This window comes from Elephas maximus, chromosome 4 (assembly GCF_024166365.1).
Source record: "Elephas maximus indicus isolate mEleMax1 chromosome 4, mEleMax1 primary haplotype, whole genome shotgun sequence".
NCBI lineage: Eukaryota > Metazoa > Chordata > Mammalia > Proboscidea > Elephantidae > Elephas > Elephas maximus.
In genome coordinates this window covers 63,566,468-63,586,234 of record NC_064822.1, presented here as the reverse complement: position 1 = coordinate 63,586,234, position 19,767 = coordinate 63,566,468, and the positions used below count along the sequence as shown (strand labels likewise).

The following is a 19,767-nucleotide window of genomic DNA, read 5'->3' as shown; positions in this document are numbered from 1 at the left end:
CTTCAGTCTAAGAACAAACAACATCAGACCACAGCCTGAATCCAGGATGCAAGATTGTACCAGCCAGATACCAGCCTAGGAAATTAACTCTCAAGGACCACCCAAAACCAAAACAGTTGCAACAGGGAACCAGAGAGGATAATCTGTAAATGACAAAAATGTCAGAGCAATGAAAGAGGGAATGAACAGTATCAGTATAGAACTTTCTAATGGAGAGCAAGGCAAGACGATACCAAGTAATAATAGACTGGTTCAAACCTAGGAAGGTAAGGGTAAATTTCAAGGTAATCACAAAGAAAGTTAACAAACCTACTCATCAAAATAAAGAAGAAAAGCATAAAGTCTCAATAAAAACAAAATCTACAAAAACAAAAGAAATGAAAAAGAAAACCACAAACAAAAGGAACTCGGCGCAGGACAGTAAAAGGAACAAAGAAAATGTTAGCACCACAAAAAAACAGCCGTACAAAATGACAGCAATAAACTCACACCTATCAATAATTACACTGAATGTAAATGGCCTAAATGCACCCGTAAAGAGACACAGAGTGACAGAATGGATTAAAAAAAACCAGGATCCATCAATATGCCATCTACAAGAGACACACCTTAGAAACAAAGACGTAAATTTATTAAAAATCAAAGGATGGAAAAAATATATCAAGCAGATAGCTACCAAAAAAAAGCAGGAGTGGCAATACTAATCTCAGATAAGATAGACTTTCAAACAAATTCCACCACAAAAGACAAAGAAGGGCACTATATAATGATTAAAGGGATGATCCATCATGAAGACTTAACCATAATAAACATCTGTGCACCCAATGACAGGGCTCCAAAATACATAAAACAAACTCTAACAGCACTGAAAACAGAAATTGACAGTTCCACAATAATAATAGGAGACTTCAACACACCACTCTCAGTAAGGGACAGAACATCTAGAAAGAAACTCAACAAAGATACAGAAGAGCTAAAGAGCACAATCAGGCAACTGGATCTCATAGATATATATAGAACACTCCACCCAACAGCAGCAAAGTACACATTCTTTTCCAATGCGCATGGAACGTTCTCCATAATAGACCACATCTTAGGCCACAGAGCAACCCTCAGCAAAATCCAAACGCTGAGATAATACAAAGAATCTTCTCTGACTACAGTGCGTTCAAAGTAGAAATTAACAACAGGAAGAGTAAGGAAAAAAAATCAATTACATGGAAACTGAATAATACCCTGCTCCACTGGAAACCCTGGTGGTGTAGTGGTTAAGTGCTACGGCTGCAAATCAAAGGGTTGGCAGTTCAAATCTGCCAAGTGCTCCTTGGAAACTCTATGGGGCAGTTCTACTCTGTCCTATAGGGTCGCTGTGAGTTCGGATCGACTCGACAGCACTGGCTTGGACTGGCTAAAAACCAATGAGTAATAGAAGAAATCAAAGATGGAATAAAAAATTTCCTAAATCAAATGAGAATGAAAACACATCATACTAAAATCTTTGGGACACAGCAAAGGCAGTCCTCAGAGGTCAATTTATAGCACTAGATGCACACATCAAAAAAGAAGAAAAAAACAAAATTGAAACATTAGTTATACAACTTGAACAAATAGAGAACAGCAAAAGAAGCCCACAACCAGCAGAAGAAAGGAAATAATAAAGATCAGAGCAGAAATAAATTAAATAGAGAATAGAAAAAAAAAAAAAAAAGAATCAACAAAACCAAAAGATGGCTCTTTGAAAGGATCAACAAAATCAACAAACCACTGGCCAAATTCACAAAAGAAAAACAGGAGAGAACACAAATAAACCAAATAAGGAATGAAATGGAAGACATTACAAGAGGCCCAACTCAAATAAGAAGGATCATAACAGAATATTATGAAAAACTATACAACAAATTTGAAAACCTAGAGGAAACAGACAAATTTCTAGAAACATACGACCCACTCAAACTAACACAAAATGATGTTGAAAATCTGAACAGACCCATCACAAGAGAAGAGATTGACAAGGTAATAAAAAAAACTCCCAACAAAAAAAAGCCCTGGACCAGATAGCTTCACTGGAGAATTCCACCAAACATTCAGAGAAGAGCTTACACCAGTACTACTCAAACTATTTCAGAACATAGAAAAGGAACTGATACTTCCGAATTCATTCTATGAAGCCAGCATAACCCTGATACCAAAACCAGGCAAAGACACCACAAAAAAAAGAAAATTACGGACCAATATCTCTCATGAATATAGATGCAAATATTCTCAACAAAATTCTAGCCAATAGAATTCACCATCATATCAAAAAAATATGGACAAAGTAGGATTCATACCAGGTATGCAAGGATGGTTCAACATTAGAAAATCAATCAATGTAATCCACCACATAAATAAAAGGAAAGACAAGAATCACATGATCATCTCAATCTATGCAGAAAAGGCAGTCAAAAAAGTCCAACACCCATTCCTGATAAAAACCCTCAATAAAATAGGTATAGAAAGGAAACTTCTCAACATAGTAAAGGGCATCTATGCAAAACCAATGGCCAACATCATTCTCAATGGAGAGAGGCTGAAAACATTCCCCTTGAGAACAGGAACAAGACAAGGATGCCCTTTATCACCACTCCTATTTAACATTGTGTCGGAAGTCTTAGCTAGAGCAATAAGGCAAGAAATAGAAATAAAGTGCATCAAAACTGGTAAGTAAGAAGTTAAACTGTCCCTATTTGCAGATGATATAATAGTATACTTGGACTCCACGAGAAAGCTACTAGAACTAATAGATTCAGCAGATTTGCAGGATACAAGATAAACATACAAAAATCAGTTGGATTCCTATATACCAATAAAGAGAATGATGAAAAGGAAATCAGGAAAACAATACCCTTTATAATAGCCCCTAAAACAACAAAATACTTGGGAATAAATCTAACCAGAGATGTAAAAGACCTATACAAAGAAAACTACAAAACACTATTGCAGGAAACCAAAAGAGATCTACATAAACAGAAAAACATACCATGCTCATGGATAGGTAGACTCAACATTGTGAAAATGGCAATTTTACCCAATGAAACTTACAAATACAATGCAATACGAATACAAATACCAACAACATTCTTTAAAGAGATGGAAAAACTTATCATTACCTTTGTATGGAAAGGGACGAAACCCTGGATAAGTAAAGCACTACTGAAGAAGAAGAATAAAGTAGGAGAACTCACACTACCTGACCTCAGAACCTACTATAGAGCTATGGTAGTCAGAACAGCCTGGTACTGGTACAACGACAGATACATTGAGCAATAGAACAGAATTTAGAACCCAGATGTAAACCCATTCACCTATGGTCACCAGATCTTTGACAAGGGCCCGAAGTCCACCAAATAGGGAAAAGACAGTCTTTTTAACAAATGGTGCTGGCAAAACTGGAAGTCCATCTACAAAAAAAAATGAAACAGGACCCATACCTCACACCATATACAAAAACAAACTCAAAGTGGATCAAAGACCTAAATGTAAAGCCAAAAACCATGAAGTTCATAGAAGAAAAAATGGGATCTACACTAGAGGGCATAATACATGGCATTAACAGGATACAGATCACAACCAACAGCACACAAGCTCCAGAGGATAAGCTAGATAACTGGGATCTTCTAAAAATTAAACAGTTATGCTCATCAAAAGATTTACCAAAAGAGTAAAAAGAGAACCTACAGACTGGGGAAAAAAAATTGGCTATTACAAATCACAGGTCTAATCTCTAAAATCTACAAGAAAATACAACACCTCTACAACGAAAAGACAAATAACCCAATTAAAAAATGGGCAGAGGAAATGAACAGACACTTCACCAAAAAAGACATTCAAGCGGCCAACAGACACATGAGGAAATGCTCACGATGTCTACGCATCAGAGAAATGCAAACCAAAACCACAATGAGATACCATCTCACCCCAGCATTACTGGCACAAATCAATAAAACAGAAAATAACAAATGTTGGAGAGGCTGCGGGAAGATCGAAACTTATGCACTGCTGGTGGGAATGCAAACTGATAAAACCTTTTTTGGGAAAAGATATGACGCTTCCTTCGAAAGCTAGAAATAGAAATAGCATTTGATCTAGCAATCCCACTCCTAGGAATATATCCTAGAGAAATAAGAGTCGTCACACAAATAGATATATGTACACCCATGTTCACTTCAGCGTTATTCACAATAGCAAAAAGTTGGAAACAGCCTAGATGCCCATCAACAGATGAATGGATAAACTGTAGTACATACACACGATGGAGTATTACGCAACAAAAAACAACAATGATGAATCTGTGAAGCATCTCATAACATGGATGAACCTGGAGCACCTTATGCTGAGTGAAATAAGTCAGTCACAAAAGGACAAATATTGTGTGAGACCACTACTGTAAAAACTCATGAAAAGGATTACATACAAAAAGAAACAATATTTGATGGTTGCGAGGGAAAGGAGGAGTGGGGATGGAAAAACACTTAATAGGCAATAGATAAGTGGTAACTTTGGTGAAGGGTAAGCCAGTACACAATACTGGGGATGCCAGCACAACCTGTACAAAACAAGGCCATGGTAGCTCCATAGACACATCCAAACCCCCTGAGGGTCCGAATTGTTGGACTGAGGGCTGTGGGAGCCATGGTCTCAGGGTACATCTAGCTCAATTAGCATAACAGAGTTTAAAAAGAATATGTTCTACATTCTACTTTGGGGAGTAGCGTCTGGGGTCTTAAAAGCCTGTGAGGGGCCATCTAGGATTCTCCACTGGTCTCACCCCTTCGGGAGCGAGAAAGAATGAAGAAAACTAAAAACATAAGGGAAACATTAGTCCAAAGGATTAGTGGACCACATGTACCATGGCCTCCACCAGACAAGTCCAGTACAACTAGATGGTGCCTGGCTACCACCACTGACTGCCCTGACAGGGATCACAATACAGGGTCCCAGGCAGAGCTGGAGAAAAATGTAGAGCAAAATTCTAACTCAAAAAGAAAGGCCAGACTTGCTGGCCTGATAGAGACTGGAGAAACCCTGAGAGTGTGACCCCCAGACGCCCTTTCACCTCAGTAATGAGGCCACTCCTGAGGTTCACCCTTCAGCCAAAGATTGAACAGTCCCATGGAACAAAACAAGACTAAAGGGGTGCACCATCCCTAGGGCAATGACTGGAAGGTAGGAGGGAATAGGACAGCTGGTAATAGGGAACCCAGGGATGAGAAGGGAGAGTGTTGACATGCCATGAGGTTGTTAACCAATGTCATGCAACAACGTGTGTACTGTTTGATGAGAAACTAGTTTGTTCTGTAAACCTTTATCTAAAGTTCAATTTTAAAAAAAGATTAATCATTATATTAAAATTTTTTATCTAAAGTTCTTTTTATTGACTTTATTTGGCTTTACATTAGTTTTGTAATTAATTCTCATCAATCTTTCACTTTTAAAAGTTATTATTATAAGTTAGCCATAGACATTTTTAAGTTGTCATTTGTAGATGAGATTTAGTAATTCACTAAAAACACTTGACCACCTTAAAGAAATAAATTAAAAAGTTTTAACATGGCCTAAAAAGCAACAGCAAAATAACTGGTAATGAGTTTTTATTTTAGGAGAGAAAAAGAAAGTAGTTTGTCTTAAAGTAAAATGTCTGGTTTTGCCACAATATAAAAGATAAAGAAAGCTAAACTTAAGGGTATATAACACATTGTAGAAGGCTTGAGAGAAAGTGAATTTTATTTGCCTCAGTTTGTAATACCTGGAAATAATAAATTTAAAAAGAAACAGTAAAATGTTAAGAGAATGAATAAGAGAGAACCAGAAAGACAAAAGTAAAGTTTAAAATAAAACAAAGAGCCATGTACATCGCTAAAGGACCAGATAATTAAAGGAAAATCTGTATAAGTTTTTTTAAAGTCTGTGTACGTTAAAAAAAAAGTCTGTGTAAGTAAAAAAAAAAAGTGTATATAAGAAAGCTCTGTATAAATAAAAAAGATAATTTCTAACTAAAATAGGAATTAAAGAAAGTTAAAATAAAGAATTTTTAAAAGAGCTGTAAAAATAAATAAGATCATATTCAGAAGGAAGTAGAGTGGACTACAAATCTAAAGATAATTTAAAAATAAAAGATTTAATAATACATGAAAATCAAGATGCATGTTCTGCCTCAGGAAATAAAAGAAATGTCTAAGATATAAACTTAAAAGCTAATGAGGTTAACTTTGCTACAGCAGCTTCAAATTATTTATGACATTAAACTCCAAATGACCATGAATACTGTAATTACTAAAGTCAAAACAACAGTCATGAAGAAATAATATATTTAAAATATTTTAATACATTGTCCCATTTCTGTTATACCAAAATATAGACATATTTTAAGAGTTCTCTGATACTTATACATCTTTAGAGAAACATGTTCATACATTACAGACTGTGGGTGCTGAATTATTCTATTAGCTGCCCCTTTTATATAAATTTCTACAGCTTAACACCTTGGTCAAACAGAAACTGGAAAACATTTTCAAATGTCCTCTTGGTCAAAAGGCAGACATCTGAAATAGAAAACCGATCCCAAGATCACAGAACAAACTCCTAAAGCCTGTTAAAATTTTTAGACTTGCTTTATACTTTTTTTTATACTATTATTAGCTGTGCTTTATTATTGTAGAAGTTCATTCATAATAAAAAAATGTTTGTGTTATACTTCTCTCCTTAGTCATTCCTTCTAATAAAAATACATTTGTTAAGCTAGCCCAATCAGTAATTAATGCCAGCCATTTAACTAAATATTAGATCTGTCATCCCCAACCCCAATCTAGGCATAAAATCCATATACCTATTCCTGTTTTAAACTACAGCCTCATTCCCAATGCTGTCATTAATCCCAGCCTCACCTTCAAACGAGCCATACGTGTAAGACTTTGGCATCCCCCTAGATTATTGACTCAGCCTCAGGTACCATGTTTTAATTTAACCTTAATCAGCTAATACCTCTTGACAAGACATTTTTTTTTTAATTCACCAAAAGACTGCCAGACTCATTCAATACTGCCTATGCCTGATTAGACATTTTTAGCTGGTTGCCTAATAGTATTGGTTCTTGGCTATATTCAATATTACAAACTAGATTAATTATTTTAATTGTTATATTAATTAATTGTTGTAGGACTAGTTAAATGTTTTATAAAGTATGTATCAAGTGCTTGTACTCACCATACAATGCCACTTGCTTTGCAGAAGATCATGTACTTAAAAAAAAACAAAACTGCTATTCCTTAAAAAAGTTGTTCTAGTTCAGTTCTTCACCTTGGTTAGAGGTTCTCTCTGTCAAATATTCTTACTTATTTGGCCCTGCTCTTACACACTCTTTCCTAAAAAGATTACAGAAGTAGAGGCCCAGTTATGCCATGGCAAAGACAAAAACAGATTGTGCCCAGCTACTTTTCATAGATAGTGTCTAGGGTTTTAAAGCGTATCTCCAAAATAGGCAGCCATCTAAAAGACATAACAATAAATAAATAAATAAGTCCATTCAGAAGAAGACACTCATAACAGTGATCACTGAATTTCAATACAAATTCTTGGTCAAAAGGGGGAATTATGGAAGAGCCACCAAAATCTAGTGTTTGGCATAGGAGAGACTTCTGCCCAGGGTACAAGCCAAACTCCATTTTGCATTATGCTAGCGGGACTGAAAAATAAGAGGCATTTGCACTGAACTCACAGAAACGGGTTAATCTATACTTACTCAGGGAGGATGGGGAGGAGGGGAGGTAGAAATGCAGCTGCTCTTAGAAAGAATATTTTTGCACAAGCTGTCCCTATCCTTGAAAGATAAGTAAAGCCATTTTCACGAAAAGCTTGCTAAGGCAAGCTCCAGGACAGGACATCTACAACTTAACTAATGCATGACTTACAGTTACTAAGTATAACTAATAGTTACTGTTTCCCTAAACTTTTATATAGAAGCCCTTTTCATTTTCTATACTTTAAAACAATTTATAATTTTACAAATTATACTGCAATTATAACATCCTCCAATAAATCTCTTTACTTCTATTTTTTAGCAAAATACTAGTTCTTATTCTTTGACATTTGGAAATACAAGCAGTCCCCGAGTTATGAACAGCCGACTTACCAACCAACTCATAAAGCCTATCAGGAAAAAACTGACTCGGTGTTCAGGCGCCCAGACTCCCACAACAGGCTACTTTTCTCCTGCATGTGTAGGTGCCACAGCCTATCCTTGGGCAGCCCTGGCAGCAGGTGAGCCCCTGCGATATGGTGTACCCAGCCAAGGCCTGCAGCAGAGAGCAGAGACCCCACATGCACCCGCCTCTCTCTGAGCTTGGAAAGGGCTGGCCCCACTGTCTGCATGCCCCAAGCCCTACTGCTCCGCTCTGTATGGTGGGCCTGTAGATGGTGATGGTCAGATGGCGGGGACTCAGGTGCCTCGCTCTACATGTTCTCTGAGAAGAACCAGTCACTGTGCCTCACTTGGCATGTGGCCAGGCCTCTGTGGCGCCCCTTACCCAGTTCTATCCTACCTCAACCTATCAGGGCCATCACAGCACCTCTCTGGACTTGTTTCCCGTACTTTACACAAGTGAGACTTCACTACTGCAGGGTTCTTGACTTCTTGGTGGCTGGAAGGAGCAGGGGGGCAGTCTTAGATTCCTGACCTCTGTATATCCACTTGGTTTCTGGGTGCGCGTGGAGAACTTCGGACTTGGGTTTCCCTAACCGTCCTCTTCCCAACCCTTGGGCCCTGAATTCACTCTTCGCACATCCTGAGCAGCACTTTCTTCCTCTTAAGAGGGAGATTCCTCATAGCTGGTGCATGGGGTTGACAGGTCTGGTGAGAAGGTGATGGGGGAATGATTCATCTGGCCTCAGGGCCATCCTATCTGCACCCCCAACCCTCCCTGCTTCTGCTGAGGAAGGTTCAAATCTCAGTAGAAATGCAGCCTAGTGGTACAAGGTAGATTTTTTAGTTCAGAATCTACAATAAAGCATCTAATTGGTCTCAAAGATTTTACAGAACATAATCTGAGTATTTTGGGTAACGTTTGCCCTGTAGTTATCTCTTCAACTGCGGAGAAGGTATATAGGATGGTTGGTAATAACATACAGGGCATTACTTTGCAACACACATCAAAGCATTATTATTATTACAGTATTATTATGGTAAAGATGTTTGAGTGTATTGGGAAGTGTTTCTTTAATGTTTTTTATGCATAGGAAGGTACACTATATACTAAGACAAACATTTGACTGACATTAGATACAAACCTAACTGTTCTGACTTAAGTTGAATTCTACTTAAAGACAGATTTAGGAATGAAAATTGTTTGTAATCCAGGGACTTCCTGTAGTCTTTGAAGATGTTATCAGTCAAATTAACATGAGGTCATATCAGAGTAGGGTGGGTCCTGATCCATTCTAAGTGACCCCTTATGAAAGAGGAGAGACAGAGACAGACAGATGAAAGACTGTCATGTAAAAATGAATCTACGTGTGAAGGAACACCTGAGGCTACCAGAAGCTGAGAGAGACAAGAAATGATCTTCTGCTAAAGCCTTCAGAGAGAACATGGCCCTAAGCTACCAACACCATGAATCAGACTTCTAGTTTCCAGAATTGTGAAACAATAAATTTTTGTTCTTATAAGCCACCCACTATGTGGTATTTTGTTACGGCAGCCCTAGGCAACAAATAAAAGTGGAAATCGCTGGTTCCTTTTTCTATGCTTAATGTTCATTCTGTCACTAGAATGGGTCATTTAAGTGTGACCCAATCCATGCTACTTATCCTCGTAGGAACCCGTTATTTTTTCTCTGCCCTTCCCCACTCTGCTCCCTGCCAAGAAGCCTGACTGCCACATGTTGCATTGCCCTCCAGCTATCAGTTGAGTTTAGCCAACGAGAAGTACCTGCAAAAGATGGCAGGGCTGGGGGAGAGAATACTGAGGCATGTTTTCTGGCAATGCCTGTGTCCACTTAGACTATGGCTCCTGTCGGGTGGTCCGTCATCCACAGTTCAAGTTCTCACTGGTGTCTGCAAACACCATTTCCATCTCTTGCCCCTTCAGGACCCTTCCTACTATTATTAGTATTTGGGAGCCTTAACATGTTTGTTGGTTCCCTTAACCCTGTTCTCACCTCTGTAAATAACCCTCCCTCTACAGGCTCTTGAACAACCTGAGCTGGATTCTGGCTCCTGTCCGGCTCTGATGCAAAATCCATAAGAAGGGTATAGCACTCAGAGGAGGTGCTGGGGGCCTGGGCTTCCTAATAAGGTTTGGGGAAGATAGAAAAGGTCCCTTCCAGTCACTCCATCTGCCTGGAAGAGGAATCACCCCTGGCCCCTAACACATAGTAGGTGCTTGATATATATATCAAACACCTACTATGTGTTAGGGGCCAGGGGTGATTCCTCTTAGGAAACCCTGGTTGCATAGTGGTTAAGTGCTACGGCTGCTAACCAAAAGGTTAGCAGTTCAAATCTGCCATGCGCTCCTTGGAAACTCTACGGGGCAGACCTACTCTGTCCTATAGGGTCGCTATGAGTCGGAATCGACTCGACAGCAGTGGGTTTGTTTTTTTTTTGGTTATATATATATATATATATATATACACACACTTTTTTTTTAAACCAGGGAAATAGGAAGAGAAGAGGACAGGAAATGAGCCCTGTTGGCACAGTGGTTAAAGCACCGGGCTGCAAGCTGAAAGGTCCCACGAGTGGAACCCACCAGCCACTTCGGAGGAAAAAAACGTAGCAGTCTGCTTACCTTAAGATTTATAGCCTTGGAAACCCTATGGACAGTTCTACCCTGTCCTATAGGGTCACTATGAGTTGCAATGGGAGGACAGGAAGGAGGGTTCCGGAAAAGAGGGAAGGAGGCTAGTCAGTCACTGGGGTGAAGTTGTTTTCAAGTCAGTACAGGGAACAGGAGGCATTAGGGGGGTAAGAAGGGTGGGGTAGGGATAGCCTTACACCTGATAATAATCCCACTGTCCCCCATCCCAGACTCATTGGGTCCTTGGTGAGCAGAGGGCAGAGAAGGGACAAAGCCTCCATATGGGCTCTCTCTTCCCTTGGGTTTAAATTTAACTTACCCTTGTAACGTTCCTGAGGAAGGCTAAGGACATTCTTGACCCTTCCCTCCCCACCTACAACGGTGGTCATTTTTTCCTTCCTCACTCTGGGATTCTGAACCTGGCGTCTGAGTGGAGGCCCACCTCCCTCCCCCGAATCGCCCGCACAACCCCAAACTGCCCCAGGGTTCAGCTCAGCGGCGGAGGCTGTGGGTTTCCAGAAGAAGCCCGCCGCTTGCTTCGGTGACTTGGGCTTCCGCTGCCGCCCCAGAGAGCTGGCCTTTGATTCCCACATCCTCAGCCTCCCCGGACGAGCTCCGCCCTTAGCGTAGTAGCATCCTGTGTACCACAGCCCCGGGAGAGAGGCTTGGAGGCTGCCCGCCCCCACCCCGCGAGCCTGGTGCTTCTCTCTCTCTGTGCTTGTTTCTCTGCTCCCATCTGTGCATTTCTGTTTCTGCGCCTCCCCAAGCTGATTGCTCCATCGTCAGCTCCCTATGTCTGTGTCTCCCTCTGTGCCTCATACACCAGGAGGCGAATCTGGCTCTCCTGGTTTTGCTTGCCTCCTTTCCTCTTCTCATTTTTCATCTTTCCCCTCTCCAGCTGCCACTAAGCTCTAGTTCCTCCTTCTGTAAGCAGGCATCTTGGCCTCTGGCAGGAATGCAGGCTTTTGACAAGCTTTGATCGTGATGCCCTGGTCAAGAACTCCACTGCTAACCAAAAAATGGACAGTTTGAATCCATCTGTCGCTCCTTTGAAATTCTGTGGGGCAGTTCTACTCTGTCCTGTAGGGTCCTGTACGTTGACTATGAGTTGGAATTGACTGGAAGGCAACTGGTTTTTTGTTTTTTGATCTAAAGGGAGCTTTCCATCTGCAAAACAGAGGGGACCCCAGTGCATGGCCTGGAGACAAGGGTGAAAGCAAGAGGTGGAAAGACATGGGTGGACAAAGGGAAAAGGACAGATTCCCCGAGATACACACAGAGGTCCCAAGGGAGGATGAGAAGGAAGAAGGGAGGGAAAGACTCGGATAAACTTATTAGAGCAACAGCTACACTTCACACTACGCACAATCACACACAAAGCTCTGAGAAGTACAAAAAGGAGCAAAATGAAGAAATTTTGAGAGGCAACACACATGCACAGAGCAAAACAGAGACAAAGAGAGACCAAGAAAGAGAAAAGACCAGAATGGCAACACACAGCCACACACACTGGGAGCCCTTGAAGTTCCTGCCACCCTCACCCCCGGCCCCTGGGGATGGGATGAGGATTGAGGTTGAGAAGAGGAAGAGGGCGCAGCCCCACCACAGTGACAGTCTGTGGTCCCACAGGCACTTTTATCTTCTTCCCGTAGCTCCCACCAGCCCCCTCAAGCCCAGCCACACACACGCACACACACACACTCACCCTTTGTCTACTGCTTACTGGCTTCGTATGAACTTCCTAGACACCGTGGTCTTCCTAGAGACCATGACCCCTCTAAGGAGACTCTTGTGGTTCGGTGGCTACAACCTCCACCATCCTCTCTTTTGCATCAGACGCCCACGTGGGGGGAGCTGTGCCCTCCCTACTTCCCCTATCCCCTGAAAAGCACAGAACAGCGTTCAACCTTACAGCCTTAAAAACCAGGACGACAACTACCCCTTCCCAGCACTATGGTACCTGCCCCATCTCCCTCATCACCGTTATTTCATTCAACAAACATTTATTGAGTGTCAAAATGTGCAAGACCCTTGGTCTATCCAAATCCCCTCAGCGCCACCTCACCATTACGGCCAGGGTCAGAGCCTAGCACTGCTTCCAGGCCTCTGCCAAGAACTAACTGGGGGGGAATTTTTTTTTCTAGGTGAAAACAAACACAACCAAACTCTTGTCAATTCAACAATTTCTACATGTATAATTCAGTGACATTGATTACATACTTCGTGTCGTGCAACCATTATCACTATTCTTTTCCAAATTATTCCACCACCATTAAAATAAACTCTGCTCCCTACACAAAAACTGGTGGGTAGCTTTTATTAAGAGGTGGAACTCTTCTACATAAGTACCCCAAATTGAAAGAGTGGAATCATCTCCTGAGTATCTCTAACTCTGCCCTCTGGGAGCTCTGTCGTTTGAGGTTAAGAGGGCGGCCATTTTGCATGAGTCTACAGAATCTCACACAGAAATTATTTGTCAAAAGTGAAATATCAATGATCTTCCCCCATAAGATTTTACTCTCGGCCTGTGCCTCTAAAAATTGGCCCCACAAGGACAGGACATTCGGGAAGTGCTATCCCACCTAGAGTGAGATCCTTGAATTAGCAAGAATAGGGACTTTCTATTTAGAGGTATCAGGCTCCTCCAGGAGGCCCCTCTCCCAGAGTAGACTATGAAGGGAAGGCAGAGGACACTTGGGAACAGCAGGGCTCCAAGGCCACGGAAATCTCAGGACAGGCAAAAGGGCTGGGGGTGAAGATGGGAGGCTGGAGTTCTATACAGCATCAGTCTTGAGGGACATGGAGTCCTGCTTCCCCCCTACACACCACCAAGCCCAGGGAGGGTCTGCAAATCCTTTTCAAATTCCAACGGCCCCCTCTTCCAGAGCAGTCTGAGTCATCTAAAACTAATTCTCCTAGAATCAATTTGTCTAACGACATATTTACCTAAAAAGACGTACCTATCCCTTTTATGGCATTTCGTGTGCAAGGGCTCGGTTTCAACCCTTTTTGAGCAATTTAGCTTTCCCATTTCTTCAATCATTTTCAAGCTAATTAAAGCGTAAGTGCCTTTAGACAATATGTATAAAAATCCTAAAAATGCCCAAAAGTAGACGAAAACTTAAAAACACATAACAGAGATCATTGAAAGAGACTACGCCGATTCTGGGGCTTACGAATGCCACAAGGATGATAAATATGACTTTTGGTGTGAAGTTTTGGTGGTTGTGTCATTGGAGAATTGACTTTGGGAGAATTGCCTTGAGAAGTTTTAGACTAGGTTCTCCTCTTTTTCTCGCTTTTGCCTTTTTTGCTCCTCTTTTCTGTTCATTTCTTTTTCATAGGCCACCTCTCTCCTTAATATTTATTTATTCTTCCTATTTCTTTCCCAGCCCCTTCTTCCCTCTTTTTCTCCTTATTTCTCATCTCCCATTCTTTATCTCCTCCACTGCCCTACGGCTAGTTGCCTTCCCCTGCCTTTCTCAGCCCGGGACAGTCTCAAGGGCCTCATTTCTACTCTCCCTTGAATTCCACTCAGCTCTCCTCCGGGAGGACCTGCAGCTTTGGACAATGAGTTGTGCGCTGTGAGGGATGCAGAGAGGGGTCCCTGCCCTCTTGAAGCTCGCATTTCTGGTGGGAGGCTACTACATGACCCATCCTGAGAGAAATCAGATAATGGTCAGAGCTGTGGGCAGAGAACTGGGAATCCAGCATATTTTGGTGCATCTGTGCCACATTCTCCTCCCCTTCCCAGCCCTGAGGAAAAAAATGAAACTGGGTCTATCCATCTTACCTCTGGGTCTGTGTCTTCCTTCTGTGCTTCTTGCACAAGTGTATCTGTGAAAGGGTTTGAAGCCCAGTGGAGAGAGGGCTTCGTTACCTCTGGAGAGACTGTGCTCAAATGAAGAGAAACAGGAAGCTGGGTAGTGAAGTAACTACACCCCAGGCTTGGGCCGGCCCCACACGTCACCCTCTGGGGCTGGGGTCCCCACCCCCTGGCTTTTGGGGGAGATGTGAAAGTGAAAATGCCAAAGTCAAGGGAAAAATTTCAGTAGGGCCAGGCTACAGCCCAGAGCGTCTCTGCCACTGTTGGGTGACAAGAAAAAGATTGTGGCAATGATAGTGCCATCTGGCCTGGTCTTCAGGGAAAGTAGTGGGAGGCAGGTCGGGGAGTATATGAGAGCAGTTGTGTTGAGCCCCAAAATAGCTCCCTGATCTAGGGCTCCAAGGGCAATTTTCCAGTGAATGCCTCCAGGGCCACCTGCACCACAGGCCTTATAGATGAACTTGGGTAGCAGTAAGGGCCTGGACTGGGAATAGGAGGATACCTGGAATGCCCAGAGTCATCATGGACACACTTTTTTCCTCTGGACCTCAGTCTCTGGTAAACTCTCAGATGTTTGCCTCTCGTCCAGACCTCTCATGAGCTCTAAACATTCGTATCAGCTGCCCATTGGACATCTCCACTTGGATATTCATCAGACATAGCAAACCCAACTAAACATCCCAAACTAAACTTACCATCCAGCACTCCACTACTCTTCAAACCTACTTCTGCTTCAAGTTTTCCACTCAGGGAGGGCTTCATCTACTATGTTGAACAAGCCAAATAAATTGGGTATAATCCTTGACTCCTTTATCCAACCCTTACCGTGCATTTATGTACTAGTGCCTGTGGACTAAGGTCCCTGGGTGGTGCAAATGGTCTGTGCTTGTCTACTAACCTAAAGGTTGAGGGTTAGAGCCTACCCAGGGGTGCCATAGAAGCAAGACCTGGCAATCTGCTTCTATAAAGATACCAGTGAAGAAAACGCTATGGAGCAATTCTATCTGTAACACATGTAACAGAATTGACTCGACAGCAACAGGTTTTTGTTTTGTTTTGGTGGACCTTATCTTCTAAATAGCTCTGAAATCTATCCAGGTTACTCTGCCCCACTGCCACCATTCCAATCCAAGGTGCCACCATCATCCTTTGCCTGGACTACAGCTCCTGCCTCCTCACTGGTCCCCTGGACTCTCCAATTCTGCCTTCCTCCAACCCATCGTTCTCACAGTAGCCTGAGTGACCTTTTAAAAATGTGTGACCTTGTCATTTCTCTGCTAAAACCCTTCATAACTGACACATTGCTGCCAGAATGTAAATTGACACAACCTCTATGGCAGCCATTTGGCTATATATGTAAAAATATGATATGCACATATCTTTGACCCTATGACCTGATGAAGGTGGGTTTCGCCCTCCAGTCAATTGAGAAACACTAGGCCTTTGAGGAGGAGAAAGTGACCTTTACCGTAAGCTGGTCAAGCAAGGAGCTCAGAGACTAAGTCTCAAACCAAGTTCCTCATGGTTGGAAATTCTAGGGTAGTTAATGGAATTGGAATTGTGAAATTATACATAACTCATCAAGCTTCTTAGGCTAGGTGGGCAATTCCAGAAACTAATTAACATATGTGGGGGTGCTGTGTCATGGTGGCTAGGGGGTGTGTTTTTCAGGGTGTGGTACATGAAGTTCATCTAAGGACAGCTTTTCGGCTTATTGGGCATGCCCAACTGGAAGGGGAGAGGTGAAGTGGCCTTGGGCTGCTACACAGGATGGCTTATTGGGAGCTAGTTGACCACAGACCAGGAGTGTGATGGATGGAGGGGGAGTGGTCTAACCTTTTTGGTTACAATGCCAGCATTCCTAGATCCAGGAATTCGCGTTACAGATGTTCTTTTCCATGTGCGAAATGTCATATCAACAAGTACTTTCATTGCAGCATTGTTCATAGTGGCAATAGATTAGAAACAACCTAATCAAGAGGGGACTGTTGTTGTTTTTAGGTGTTGTCAAGCTGATTTTTACTCATAGCCACTCCATGGGACAGAGTAAAACTGTCCCATAGGGTTTTCTAGGCTGTAATCTTTATGGAAGCAGATCCCCAGGTCTTTCTCCCTGGAGCTGCTGGGTGGGTTTTAATAGCCAGCTTTTCAGTTAACAGCCAAACACTTAATCGTTGCCCCACCAGGGCTTCTTAAGAGGAGACTAGCTAACAGTGGTGGTGACACTGTCAGAGTGAGTGCCACCAAAATGACTCCACAGTCTGTCAGTGGCTGTGGGCAGGCCAGCGCTGCCAGAGGAGGGGCCACGAAGGCAGTAGAATCAGTAGGGTTGGTGCCACCAGTTACCCAGTGAGGTAACTCGCCATTCCTCACCCCCCCGTCCTCATCCCTCCTCCTCCCTACCAGTCATCTGGACACCCCCCACTGGGCAGAGAGGAGCGTCTCCGCTTTGGCCAGTGAAAGAGAGGAGGAGCTGGGGGAGCCCTGGGAGGCAGGGCTGGGGCAGGCGGAGTGGGCAATGCAGCTCTTGGCCCTGTGTGGGGGGTTGAGCAGGCTGGGCCACTCCACCCCACCCATGGGCGGGCAGGGTGACACCCTGAGTTGCCTTGCTGGGTGATACCAGCCCTAGTGACACCACAGCTAGTAAAATAAATTATGGTGGATCCATACCATAGAATATGATGCCCAAAATCCTTTGCTGTGGAGTTGATGTCCAATTATAGCAACCCTGTAGGACAGAGTAGAACTGCCCCATAGGGTTTCCAAGGAGCGGCGGGTGGATTCAAACTGCTGACCTTTCGATTTGCAGCCCAGCTCTTAATCACTGTGCCACCAGGGCTGTAATTATGATGCAGTCATTTTAAAATACGAAAAGCTCTTTTAATACTTATGTGGAATGATCTCCAAGAAAGATCATTAATGAAAAATATAAGTGCTTGCTCCCACGTGTTCAAAAAAAAATGCCAAACCGGGAAAATGCAGAACAGAATTTCAAATTCTCATGAATTCTTAACTTTCTGGAGCCATGGAGGGTGAAAATATTGCCCTAACATAATCCTTAAACCATAAACTGAAAATGTCCCTTAAAGTCATCTTGAAAGCAAGCAATAGTTTAGCTAAAGTGGTTAAAAAGCTCTGCCCTGAGCATTATGCTCTTTTAAGAACTGTCTATATGGGATCAAACTGACAACAACTCAAAAGATTAGGTAGGCATTTTAGGGGGCAGTGAGGTTTTTTTTTTTAATGTGCTTTAGATGAAGGTTTATAGAACAAATGAGTTTCTCATTAAACAATTCATACACATATTATTTGGTGATATTGGTCGTCGACCCCATGTCATGTCAACACTCTCCCCTTCTCAACCTTGGGTTCCCCATTATCAGCTTTCCTGCCCCTTCTGCTTTCTCTTCCTTGCCCCTGGATTGGTGTACCTATTTAGTCTCCCTTTGTTTTATGCGCCTGTCTCATCTTTGACTGAGGAGCCCTGGTGGCACAGTGGTTAAGAGCTCGGCTGCTAACCAAAAGGTTGGCAGTTCAAATTTACCACCTACTCCTTGGAAACCCTATGGGGCAGTTCTACTCTGTCCCATACGGTCAGAATAGACTCAACGGCAATGGATTTGGGTTTTGGTTTGCTACAACAGAAATGCCACAAGTGGATGGCTTTAACAAAGAGAAATGTGCTCTCTGACAGTCTAGTAGGATAGAAGTCCAACCTCAAGGTGCCAGCTCCAGGAGAAGACTTTCTCTCTCTGTTGGCTCTGGGGGAAGTTCCTTGTCATCAATCTCAGCTTGAGGAGTTTCTCAGCTCAAGGACCCCAGGTCCAAAGAACGCACTATTCTCCTGGCTCTTGTTTCTTGATGGTATGAGGTCCCCATGTCTCTCTATTCGCTTCTCTCTTTTATATCTCAAATGGGGTTGGCTTAAGACACAACCGAATCTTGTAGATTGAGTCTTGCATCATTAACATAACTGCCTCTAATCCTGCCTCATTAACACCATAGGATAATCACATCAGGTGACAAAATGGTGGACAATCATACAATACTAGGAATCATGGCCTAGCCAAGTTGACAGATATTTTCGGGTGACACAGTTCAATCCACGACAGGAACAATGTGCATGTATTGCCAAATAAATCATTTTTTTTGGTAAAGGTAAAAATTAATAAATGAAACATTCAGTGGTTTCCCATTTCTTTAGGATAAAGCCATAAACTCAACCCGCCCTAGGGCCCTGTGTGAGCTGGTACCTTTGTCCCTCACCAGCTGCATCCCGTACCAGCCACTCTTCAACTCGCTTATACTCTGGCCACTCTGGTCTTCTTTCAGTTCCTCAAAGGTACTAACTCCTTTCCTACCCTGGAGTCTCCGCACAAACTATTTCTCTGCTTGGTAAGCTATTCCTCTACCCTCCTCTCTATCCCTTTGTCTAGAATAGTGGTTTTCAAAATTTGTTCCTCTTTTGTTTGAACCTCCTTTGTTGTTGTTAATTGCCATCCAGTTGATTCTGACTGAAAGCCAAGAGGCTTTTTTATTAGAAATTAAGACTGGAAAAGTTTTCAAATTTGTATTTGTTAATTTATTTGAAAATAATAATAAATCCAAGTTGATTCCAACCTGTAGCAACCCTATAAGTCAGTGTAGAACGGCCCCATATTGTTTCCTAGATGGTATTCTTAATGACAGCAGATTGCCAGGTCTTTTCTCTGGCAGAGCCACTGGTGGGTTTGAATTGTAGACCTTTTGGTTAGCAGCCAAATGCTTAACCATTGCACCACCAAGATTCCTTTAAATCCATTATAAATTGACATAAATAAAATATTTTTTATGAAAATAGCTGTATTTTCCAAAAAGAAAAAAATTGAGTGAGAAGAATAGTGTTGTTTTTCATTTTTGCAAACTCTTTAATTTCTGGCTTAGTAGAAGATAATTGGATTCTCATATTCTCATTTTTGCTTCGGCATTCAATCTTTTGTAATATGTTTCTTTGGTTGAAGTATATGAAGAATATCTGGCTCTACACAGGTATGTAGTTGGAAGAGGGAAGATCATTTTGAAGGCTTTTTTGATCATTGTGGGCACTCTAATACCCATTGCCATAGAGTCA

At 42.2% G+C, this 19,767-nt stretch overlaps 1 protein-coding gene across 1 annotated transcript in view; it reads right to left on the bottom strand.

The window, feature by feature from the left end:
* The window catches only part of CD4 (CD4 molecule), a 48,668-nt gene extending 33,948 nt beyond the window's left edge, over window positions 1-14,720 (bottom strand). Inside the window, exon 1 of the mRNA XM_049882316.1 lies at window positions 14,625-14,720. The gene's annotated coding sequence lies outside the window, so the exon portion shown is untranslated. The remainder of the gene's footprint in view (window positions 1-14,624) is intronic.
* Window positions 14,721-19,767: the final 5,047 nt, after the last annotated feature.